This window comes from Nothobranchius furzeri, chromosome 19, assembly GCF_043380555.1.
Source record: "Nothobranchius furzeri strain GRZ-AD chromosome 19, NfurGRZ-RIMD1, whole genome shotgun sequence".
Classification (NCBI taxonomy): domain Eukaryota; kingdom Metazoa; phylum Chordata; class Actinopteri; order Cyprinodontiformes; family Nothobranchiidae; genus Nothobranchius; species Nothobranchius furzeri.
Genome location: NC_091759.1, coordinates 10,076,470 through 10,089,085, shown reverse-complemented (window position 1 = coordinate 10,089,085; position 12,616 = coordinate 10,076,470).

The following is a 12,616-nucleotide window of genomic DNA, read 5'->3' as shown; positions in this document are numbered from 1 at the left end:
ACACACACACACACACACACACACACACACACACACACACACACACACACACACACACACACACCGAGATGGGGAAGGACACACACACACACACACACACACACACACACACACACACACACACACACACCGAGATGGGGAAGGACGCACACACACACACACACACACCGAGATGGGGAAGGACACGCACACACACACACACACACACACACACACACACACACACACACACCGAGATGGGGAAGGACGCACACACACACACACACACACACACACGGCTCACGAGAGGTAGAAACTCACCGCGTGCATACTACGTGAGCTGCTGGATGAGCTGAAATATTCTAGTGGCCAATCAAAGTGTGTTCACTGCTCACATGTATCCAAGATGGCAGCCCCCTGTCTGCATGTCAGAAAAATAAACAAAGCGGTACCATGCGGATCGATGGGCCCGCTGTTTCCACTACCCCCTTGAAGAATTCAGGATCCAGGAGTTGGTACTAATGGAAGCATTCTGGGTCAGCAAGGCATCTCTTGGAGTAGATTGACATAAACTCCTTGTCTGGCCCTTCTTTGCGGCCACCGTACCCATGCTTTCCTAACCTTGAAATGACGTGGCTGGCGACGCTTCATCAACAAAAAACGTCAAAGCATTTTTTCCTTTTCCAGCTCTGTCTCTGTTTTGTTTATTTTCTGACATGCAGACAGGGAGCTGCCATCTTGGAATCATGTGAGCGGAGAACGCGCTTTGATTGGCCACTAGAATATTTCAGCTCACGAGCAAACGGCCTCAAGTACCATTTGCTTAGCAGTTTGCTAGAGTGTGCGGCAAGCTTTAGTAGGAGGAGTGGGTGGTGGAAAATGGCAGGATGTGGAGTCTGACTCCTAAATATTCATATTATGCAAACATCTCACCTCTGGCTAGCAGCAAAGTGACTCTTATGCTACCTCGGTTCGCGCTTCTTTCTTTTGTAAAAGCAAAACGTTGATGTTTTATCTTCACAAATAACGCAAACCTTAAAATGTTGTAGAGTTGCTAATGCTAACAGTTAGCTTCTACTTGCAGAGACGTGCTCTGCTATTTCCTAGATGCTAAATCAACAACAGCCTTCCACTGTCGTGAGCTAAAATAGCTAACCAAGGAGGCTAATTTAACAGACGTAGACCTGTGACTTTTTCTAACACGAGCGATTCTCTGACTGTTTTCTTTTGGAAAAATAGAAATGGGTTTGGAGCCTGTTTTCACGTTCAGAATGCATTTGAAACTAACCAATCATCTTTCAACAAGAACAAGTATATGTTTCTGAGTTAACCTCAGTGATTGAAGCAAAATCTCATCGCCAACCCAGAGGGAGCATTCCACTGTTTTCCAGTCTAGAAGAAAGACATTTGAAAAAGATTTGGAAGACCTGCATCACTTTCCAGCTTCTTTATGGCTGCTTGAAACCACCTTAGAGCATACAGAGAATGCTGGAAGAAGACAATAGAACTACATCACCTTTAGAAAGCAGATTATTGTGAATGAATACTCCCACCACCACCTGAGTGTGCACCTCAGTTATCTAAACCAGCAGAAGAACGGACCTTAGAGAAAATGGTGCAATTCCTGCTCAAGAGGAGAAAAACGTGTTCCAGGTGTACTTTGTCTACAAATGATTAACTCCAAATAAATCCAGAGGGGTACATCTAGAAGAGGAGCCTAGTTTTAAATTGTTGTGAGACAGCAACTGTTTCCTTAAATCATATGCACCTGAAAGATTCGGTCATCATATCTGTGCCTTACCAAGTGTTGTTATCTTTTTTAAAGTTGCAGCTCTCAGGCATTTTGATGCTAAATACTCAGTGTGAAACTAAAAACGCTGTGGTGTAAAGTCCTTGATCTGTTAAAGCCTCTTCAGATTAGAAAACTGGAGCTAAATCAGCTTTAAAGTTGCTTCCTGTGCCACTTTTGTGCAGTCAGTTAAAACCTCTGCAGGGTTTAGACCCGCAGCAGTTCTAGAGACGTGTAGCTGTTTTTCGATTTGATAAAAACAGATGGATTGCAGCTCTGCAAAAATGATAAAGAGCTACCATTTTTTATATTAGGCATTTGTGCAGGCATTCACCCTTTCTCCACAAAGCTTTCCCTTCAGTCTTGGGGGGGAAAAAACAACCATTATTTTACAAAAAGGGCTCTGGCTAAGCTAACAACGTATGATTGCTTCTAAAGCGTTTTGTATTAAATTGACCACTTGGATGAAAAGTGCAGAATAGAAGCAAGTAATCAAGACTAAAAAAGTAGATGTGGGTTTATGTGGGCTGAGGTGGACTTTACTTCCTGCCTAAACCAACTCTAGGCTACATTTGAGCATCTGAACGCACGCCCAGTATCTTCTCTGTGGTCCTCTCCTCCAGCCTCCACTGTCTGTCCAGATTACGGCAGAAATCAAAGAAGACCAGAATCAAAGGCCGAAACAGGATGAATAAGAAATAAAAGTCTGGACCAAGAAGATGAAATCTGAAAGTAAAGCGTGAGAGCAGCAGGAAGATAGAGGGGAAAGGGAAGGGAGACTCCTTCCCCTCCTTCATGATAGAACAGTTATGTGATGTAAAAGCCGCCATTAATGATCAAATAAACTCATTTTATAGATAATGTGCACGCATGACAGATTATTTTACAATGTAATGTTCTGCTTTTTACTGAGGTTAACATTTACATAAACACTGGTGCAGCAAGGCTCACCTCCCCAAGTCACCCTGATGCTAGTACAGCTTTCGCAGAAGTATGTATGGCTACATGACCACCGAGCCATCTTTTTAATCTGATTAAGCACCAGAGGCCAAAATATTCAACCAAGTACCGGCTCCTTAAAAGGCCAGACACACCAAAGGACCACCAGAGGTCCCACATTCATGTTGATGTAATTATGTTTTTGGAAATGAAACACGGGACCTTTCTTACGCCTTTATGGGCTCGACAGACGGGAGGCGACATCGCCTCTCCTCCATTCATTTTCAATGAGACAGGTGCGACAAAGCGAGATTCGCAGGTCTCCCTCCTACTAAGCGAAAGTTGAAAAACGTGCGTGTGAAATTTTGCTCTCATGCACGTGTCGTGCACAAGCGACCCAGCGATGCAATCCCAGTAAGTTGAAATATTTTCTACTTTTCATCGCTGTCGCTGGGACGAGGACCAATCAACGGAGGTTTCATTCACTGACCAATGAGCGGACAGGATGCTCCGTACACCTCAGAAGTAAGATTTCACATAACTCTAACAGCACCTTGTGAAAAATCATATCTACCACTTTTTTAACTCTGAACCACTTAAATAACCTTAATTCCCTCCAACTTGACACAGCCAAGCAAAACAACGGAAGTTTCGATTTCGCCATGGAACAGAACGCGTAGACGGCTTTGCCGCTGCTGCGTGTCGCCTCCCGTGTGTCAGGTAATGAAAGCGACAGCGACGAATTTTGCTGATCACGTTCGTTTTGTCGCCTCCAGTGTGTCGAGCCCTTTAGACAGGCGAAAACCAGGCTATAATATTTTTGCATGTGTCTGTGTCTCTCTGTGTGTTGAACATAATATTCATGGACAACAGGCTGAATTTAAACTGATTACATTTCCAGAAAGTGATCATGATTCACTAATGGAGTCAATCTATTTCAAGATGGCCACCACCACTAATCAATATTAGCTTAAATTGGTCTCATCCCTCCTTTCTACCTGTCTTACCACTCCTTTCCACCCGTCCTACCCCTCTTTTCCACCTGTCTTACCCCACCTTTCCACCTGTCTTACCCCTTCTTTTCACCAGTCCTGCAACACCCCCCACCCCCACCGCTCTCCCAATAGGGAGGGCCGACTGAGGGCCGAAGATTCGTTAAAATGCCAGGGCCGAATTTCGGTCCCAGTCAACCTTTGCCCATCCTAACCTTAACCCAGTCTCGCATTCTAGATTTCCCATTAACCGTGTTTGAGAGGAACGATACAACAAGAAACAAAGTTTTGCATGCAGAAGTGGGTTAAGGTTAGGATCGGGGTCAGGGGAAAGTTAAATTGCAAGAAGGTAAAGTTCACAATTTGCAAAAATTTCAGTTTTACCGCGAGCGTCGGAAAGTGACGCTCTGGCAACTGGATGGAAACAAACGCTTGGTCACCCTTCGTCAGTTGTAGCCGCTTCGGGTGTGAGAATGTGTTGGTCTATGACACCGCCCACTCATCTGATGGAAAGGAGGTGTCAGTTAAAAAGAGCCACTGCAGCAAACTGATCTCAGAAAACACAAATTGGTTACAACTCTAACTCACACAGATTATTGCAGGAATTTAGTTGGTTGTAACTCAGCCAGTTTTTACAGATTAAGTAGCTTTGAGTTATTTATAACAGTCGGAGTAGGTTTTAAAAGATCCCGTAGTTTTCGACAACAATGAAATTAGAATAAAACAGCTACAACAAAAAATTATGCTGGTATAAAAGTTAAAATGCATTCTTCCATGAAATCTTCTTACATTTTGTGGACCTAGACCTTAGTTTTTTTTAACATCTCTCCTTTTTTGTTTTAAAAATGGAAGGCTTATCTTATCTCACCAATTCTAACAGATTTGTCACACTTGAAATGCCAGCATCACTGGTCTTTTTGGCAAACATAACTGCCTCACATAATAATGAAATTGCAAGGCTAAAATTAAATTTATAGAATGACAGATACACTTTTTTATTACATGGAGGCGAATGTTGACAGCAGTATGAGGGGTTTTATATAAACCTTTAGCCCAAATGGCTTCTCTCTGGCTTCTCTGCAGCCCTCTGGACTTTTGGCATGAGAGTCAAATAGGATTTAACTGAAATGATTTTATTAGTGTCAGCAGGCCAGCAGCAGACTGCTGACGAGGTGAGGACGCTGAAATGTGCTCCTCACTGATGGCAGATAACCAGGGACAGACAGGATCTGCAGGCCAAGAAAACATATGACTGTATGACAGAGAGGAGGGGGGAGGGCAGAGATCCGAGCCTATTTCGGGTTCAGATTTTAAGAAAGTGATCTGAGAAAAGAGGATTAAGGGCAAAGAGGACTTAATATTGAGTGAATATCTGTCTGGGTGGACTGATACGCTCTGGAAGTTAAATTAAATTCATGCTGGATCAGAAAGAGGTGATGTATCCTCGACTTGCCCTTGAGTTTCACAAGGAAGCAAAAATGTGTGAACATCTCCATCTGCTGTTCGAGGTGCTGTAATTACAAAACCCCCAAAATGTTAGCGTGGGCCAAAGAACATCCACAGCCTGGATTATGTAGATTTTATGAGGTGGGAATTAGAAGTCTGGCTGACTCTTGAAGACTTTGTTGATTATTGAGTTTTAGAGGATTATTATCTCACATCTGTGAGGTCCAAATGTTTGGTTGTTCTTACTGGAATGAAAATGCTTTTAAAAAGCTTAAAAATGCATTACTGACTTCTGCTATATTAACACTAATAATTGTATTGGACCTTGCCAATAATAAAAGAATGATCCGTAGTGTTGCAATAAGAGTAGATTATCCTGGTACAATCTATATTTTTTCATAAAATCAGATTTTCATCATTTTCTAATTTATTACTGATCATGCCCGGACAACAGCTCTCTGGGGTCTGTGTCAGCCTTCAGCAGGGTATTTGCCCACAAAAAGCCTTCAATATGTGCCAGCAATATTTAAAAAATAAGCCTTCAGCCATAATTCTAGATCCAGTGGGGCAGCCAGCACAGCCTGAGACACAAGCTAGTACAGTGAGTAAAAGACACTCAAGAAAGAATTGGTTTGGTTTATTTTTTATGGAAGACTGGTTTTAAAAAGGCAATTGTAAAGGATGTTTTAAAGTACTTTTTAAATGAAATTCAGAGCAGTACACCAAAGCTAGGGAGCAGCTTGGCTTGTTTTTCTTAAAACTTGGTCAATGCCAGTTTTCCATTCTTCATCATTTGCACCCAACAGTTTTTTTTATTACTTTTAGCCTCTTTGAATAATTAACATATAACACCTTAACAGATTATAATGTACCACCATTGTTAACAGTTTTATCCATTGCAACCTTATATTACTGTGCTATTGGTGTGAGAAGCAAGATAATCTCTGACTTTAGAAACTAGCTTGTCCAGGGCAATATCAGTTTTGTCATCATTCAGCTGTAGAAAGTTCCCAGCCATCCAGTTTTAGTAGAGTCTAAGCAGGCGTGCAACTGCTGCAGCTTAGATGCTTCATGTGCCTTAAAGGAGATGTACAGGTGGATGTCATCTGTATAACGATGGTAGGAGATTACTTTGAAAGAGCTCAGGGTGTGCTGGAGAGGGAGAAAATAAAACAGGAACTGTAGAGGCCCCAGCAAAGGAACTAGTGGGACACCATGGGCGAGGGAGGTTGTGGAGGCCCAAAACGAGGATGAACAAAGAGAACGAATGCTCAGACAGATTAGAACAGAACTATTCTTGTCATAAGCTGTTTGAAAGTATTGTGTAAATATTTCTATTTCAGTTAGAAAATAAAGTTTAGATACATGAAAAATGTGTCTATGTTTCTTACTTGTTAGGAACTTAGCAACTTTAGAATAAAATAACTATAGTTCCTTCCTACGTCCTAGATCAGGGATTCCCTAAGTGTGGTGCGCGAGCTGCCGCTAGGGGGTGCGCGAGGTGAAAAGTGTAATGGCTGCGGAGCTCAGAGAAGTCTGTCATATGTCACCATTAGCGTAGCCAGAAACTCATTTGTGGGTGGGCCAAAGAAAAAGTAAGTGGGCCCAATAAATGTAATTGAAAACAAGTATATTTTGCTTGTGTGTGTGTGTGTGTGTGTGTGTGTGTGTGTGTGTGTGTGTGTGTGTGTGTGTGTGTGTGTGTGTGTGTGTGTGTTTGTGTGTGTGTGTGTGTGTGAGTCCTCTGCATGTGCCCTAGCTTCATAATAATAATGCGCCGAGCTTCAGCACTCTGACCTGCACACGCTGTCAACAGCAAGATATGTTCAGTATATGATCATTTTTATCGGTGTTGGAGAAATCTGAAGGTGGCGAGTCATTCTGGCAGATTGTAATTAACACCCCGTCTCATGCAGGTGTTCTGACATTGTAAACCTCACACACAGAACATTGTGGATGTAATAAAATAAATCAAGAAATGATTCCCATCTGAGCATTTTAGCATTATTAGATTATTATATTAGCACACTGACTGTTGGACAGCATTCTAAACGTGTCAGGCTATTAACAGCGCGCTGAAGATCTGAAGTTCAGAGTGAGTCTGTCAGAGGTCAGACGCGTTCCAGCGGAACCACGGCTCACGGGTGCACAAGTGAGCATATCTGGGCTGGGCAGAAGTAATTTTATAACATTGGTTTAAATAGCGCCAATAACGAGACGCGGTGACTGGAGCGGCTCATGGAGCTGTGCCGCACACACACACACACACACACACACACACACACACACACACACACACACACACACACACATACACACACACACACACACACACACACACATACTGATTCAACAAGCGCACGCTTGTCTGTGCCGTCAGACTGAAGGCAGAAATGAGCGCTGCCGCTTCCGTGATACAAACTTTTAAGAGGTTTTATAACAACATTTTTCATTCAAGGTCACATTAAGATATTAGCTTCTTTTTGGGATGACGTATTAAAGTCAAGTCCACTCCAGCCAGTGACTCCTCATGAACCTGACCACAACTCATGTTACTGCAGCATTTGGTGTTCCAGTCCGTGTGGCAGCGGATCGCAGATTCAGCCACACCATAAAACAGCAATAAGTCGGTCTGAGGCAAAAGTGAACCTCATGGCTATAGCTTTTCCATATTTTCCCCTATAGACATTTGATTACGCACAAGTAGGTGATCAGTTCAGGTTTACGCAGAGCAGAAGGAAAGAGAGAGCTCTGGTTAAACGTTCCTGCTTTAAGAAAACTGTTAAATTGCATTGTTGACGTGCTACCTGGGCACTCTAAATATTGATTTAAAATTAAATCAAAGGAAATTGTAATGGTATTGACAGTTTATTAATTACTATTTCAAAAATACATTATACATAAACATAAAAATGAAAGTGATGGGGAAAAAGGCCGATCATTTTTTTTAACCCTGTCTGTCGAGTAACTGTTTAGCGTGATGTCTGAAATATATATTTCTATATATCTGGCTATATTTATATATATATATATATGGCTATATTTATATATATATATATATATGGCTATATTTATATATATCTGGCTGTGTATTATATAGTCATGCCCTGATGTGGGGCTGGGGGGTGCGTCGACATGGTCGGGACATAGAAGGGGGTGCGCGGCTAAATAAGATTGGGAACCACTGTCCTATATCATCGTCTCCATACATCTGTACCATAACCCATAGGCGTCATTTTAACCGGGGACGCCGGGGACTTGTCCCCGGCAAAATTTGTGATTGGCAGCTGTGTCCCCCCCACTTTCAAAAAATCCTGCTGATGAGGATTTTTGTTTTACCAGCTCAGATCTTATACCAGGGGTCGGCAACCTGTTCCCATCAAAGAGCCATTATTACCCGTTACCCACAGTAATGAAAACACTGGGAGCCACAGCGGCCGCAGCGTTGTGGGCGGGGCCTACCCTCAGACAGCAGAGAGCTGCTCACAACAGGTGACAGCAGCCGGTACCATGGGCGTCGCACCCGTGGGGGATGCAACACCCACACTTTTCTATGAGGTTCCGAATGTGCCAAAAATGTGTCTAAGTATTTCTGTGCGTGTCTATGTATTTGTACACTCACTGCACTGCGTTGCTGTAATGTGTGTCTATGTATTTATATGTGTCTATGTCTATGTATTTAAATGTGTCTATGTATTTAAATGTGCTGTCACAGCACGAGACAACAGCACGTGACAACAGCACGAGACAACAGCACGAGACAACAGCACGTGACAACAGCACCAGACAACAGCACCAGACAACAGCACCAGACAACGGCACCAGACAACAGCACCAGACAACGGCACCAGACAACAGCACCAGACAACAGCACCAGACAACAGCACGTGACAACAGCACCAGACAACAGCACGTGACAACAGCACCAGACAACAGCACGTGACAACAGCACCAGACAACAGCACGTGACAACAGCACCAGACAACAGCACGTGACAACAGCACCAGACAACAGCACGTGACAACAGAGAGTAATGACAGACTGAGACAATACATAGACACATTTTTGGCACATTCGGAACCTCATACATCCCCACACTACTGAAAAGCTTGCAACGCGCCTGGTCACTCGTGTACGTCAAAGTTATCTTTCATAAAAAGATAATCAATAAAACGATTAAATAAAGTGGGTCCAGAAGTTGTAGCCCGTCTCTGCCTTCAATTTTTGGTATTTTTCACCCTGTTGATGGTTTTACTGAGCAGGTGCCACTTTTGTCATACGTTTCTTTTTAAAACATGTTTAGACTGTTCAGAATACAAATCCAGGCTCTGTCACGTTTGATTGTTGTAATTAAACTTTGTAGGTGGGGAAGGTCGGAAAGCAGCTCAGAAGCGCATATGATTACGCACAAGCGTGACGCGTCAACCCGGTCTCACAGTACGACTGGGTTGGACCTGTTCAGGTTTACGCAGACAATCTTTACATTTAGAATTGGCATACAGATGTAAAATTAATGCAGTAAAATATAAAGCTTTTTATTTAAATATCCATTCATTATTTTACAAGCACAGAGAGCCGCATCAGATGGATGGAAGAGCCGTGGGTTGCCGACCGCTGTGCTAGCCTACTTTATTGTCCCCAGCAATTTTTAAGCCCCACTCAAGTGTATGGTTATTGTCCCCAGCAATTCTGAAAATAAACTGACGCCCTTGCCATAACCTAACACATTCTTTTAATCATCAAAAATTATCTTCTAAAATAACAAACATTTGTTAAATAGCCCTCCTATTCCAGTTTTGTGCATTCTGATTTGAATACATTTTAGTATTTCTTATCTGACTTACCTTGTAACCTGTATTGTAAGAGTGTTTTTACCATAAGCCTGTGTGTATCATTTTAGATTAACAAAACTTCCCTTTGCTTGTATTCTAAAAAACTGAGACAGCTCCAATCAGGTGTTGTTGTAAAGTTGTAGGAAACAGTCTATTTCTGTTTCAGGGAAGGGCAGAATGTTCACCTGGCAGGTGCAACATGAAGATGTGATCATCAAACATGATTATTATACATTTATTTATCTGTGATTAAATAAAAGTTGTTTTCTAAATGGGATTGAAAGGTTTTATTCTCACTGGGGGAAACGTGTAGGACATCCTGGGCCTGTCACCAGTCTATCACAGGTTCCCGTTCACACACTTAAGCCTGGTTCATACTGTGATTTTTGACCAGCAGGAAGATTTGGACACATTTTAACTGCATTGACAAAGGCAGAGTGTGGAGCATGCAAAGAGAAAAAATATCAAGCAGGCTTTAACAGTTCAAGCTTAACACATATTTTACTAGCAGAGTTTGTTTTTGTTAGTTAAAAAAGTGTTCTTGTATCATCTAACCCACATATGCATGAGAAAAACACGATGACTCAGTACAAAAGGGCTGCAGCCAGGTTTTGGCATCAGAACTCCCAACTTTACCAACTGTGCAATAACTGCAATAATTAAAATGGTAAGTTGGCAATATTTAATTCAAAAATATGTTGCAGAGCAGAAGCTCAATAAAGGATGTGAACAGAGAAGTACTCCATCAACAGTCAGAAAAACTTAAGTTTTAGGGTGGACGTGTGTTTTATCTTCCAAAATATGTGCATTTCTTACTTTTACGTGCTTAAATTTGTAAATGTTTTAAAGCAGAGTCATGCTCCAGCTGTGCTGGCATTTGTAATCTGGCAAAATGCAGCAGTTATTTGTAAAGATCCGAAGCCAGTAACAGGAGCGACCCATACATTCCTTCTTATATCCCTAAGAAGCCACAACATCTATTTGCTTTACTCTAATGTAAAGAAAGCTAGAGGCTAACGATGAACAAACAATGCTAACGGTGAATTATAAGCAAACCGGTAACTCTACAAAAAGTCTACTTACTGAGTAATCTAAAATAATCTAATCTAAAATCTTCTGGCGCTGAAAACAGACATGAAACTCGTGGTACCCGAGCAATGAAGTGACCAGTGAGTTCAGAAAAAAGACTGCACTGCAGTAACAAAATTTGACTTCTAGATGTCATTCTTACTTTATTCTAACAAAATTCACCTTTAATTTGTTTAAAATTGAGATCATCACTGAAATGTTTTTGATTAAATGTATTCATGTTCTTCTTTTTCTTTATTTTTTTTTTTGCAGCAAATCAACTTTGAACATCATTGAAAACAAAATGCTGATTATCATAAACATGGCTGCCATCGGACAGTTTTCTTAATGCAGTCTGAATCTTTTCTATCTCTTTCTTCATATTAACTCCTCATTGAGTTTTACTCTGAAAATCTGCATCATGTTTCATCAGGAAGACCCGTCTGTAGGTGTTTCACTGGACTGTGCAGACAGAAAGCTGATGACTGTTCCAGATGACCTCCCCAAAGATGTTGTTTCAATACAACTTCATCAAAATCTGCTTCAGAAAATTTGCAAAAATTATTTTCTAGACAAGACGAGGAGCCAAGGAATGAACGAGTACACCAGCTTTGAGAAATATGAAATATGAACCTTTTTTGTTGTGCAGAAATTTTTTGGAACAATGTTTTTTGCATGCTTTTGATTATGTCTGTAAATATGTATTTGCATTCATTGTGGGGAAAAGTTTTCAATTAAAGCAAAGCAAGAACAACCCTATTTAAATTGTTACATATTGTAAAGCCACTGTGGTTTGGGGACATTTTTCCAATTTATTTAATTTTTCTTTCAAAGCGATTTATCTGGCCTGGATCTGCTTGTTCTACACACATCTGTACGTGGCTGATTTATTTCTATAAATGCTTAAAAATCAAGGACGTAATTTTCACTTTAGAAGTGGGGGGGGGGGCACGGGGGGGGGGGTATCTTTACAGTATGTTCTAATGGGAAACCGGCTTCAACGGTTGTTTTCCGCTTGGTCCTAGTGCTCAGCCAGTGTCAATTTAATATAGCGTAATATTATTTTTGGATGGTAAAAAGTGCAGGGGTCAAAACTTGACTTTGGAAAAAGTTGGGGGGACATGTCCCCCCTGTCCCCCCCCAAAAAATTACGTCCATGTTAAAAATAAACACTTCTGTAGTTATTTTCTGATTATATTCATCAGAGGTGTGACCAAGTCACTGCTTTCCATTTCACAAGTAAGTCACAAGTCTTTCCAGTCAAGTCTCGAGACAAGTCCAAGTCAACGACAACCATGTCCAAGTCGAGTCCAAAGTCAATGATCTGGAAGTCCAAGTCAAGTCCAAGTCCTTAACTTAGAATTTTCAAGTCATAATCAAGTCATCTGTCTGACTTCAATTCAATGATAATAAAAAAAATTGCAGAAATAAAGCTTCTTAAAGCTTCATTTATTTGCTCAAACAAGCAGAAAGTGCAACTGAAACTGATTATATACAAAGTGCTGCTGCATTTAGCAGAACAAGATCACACCCACGACGAAGAATGATTTATGATTTTTGTCCATGTCGTG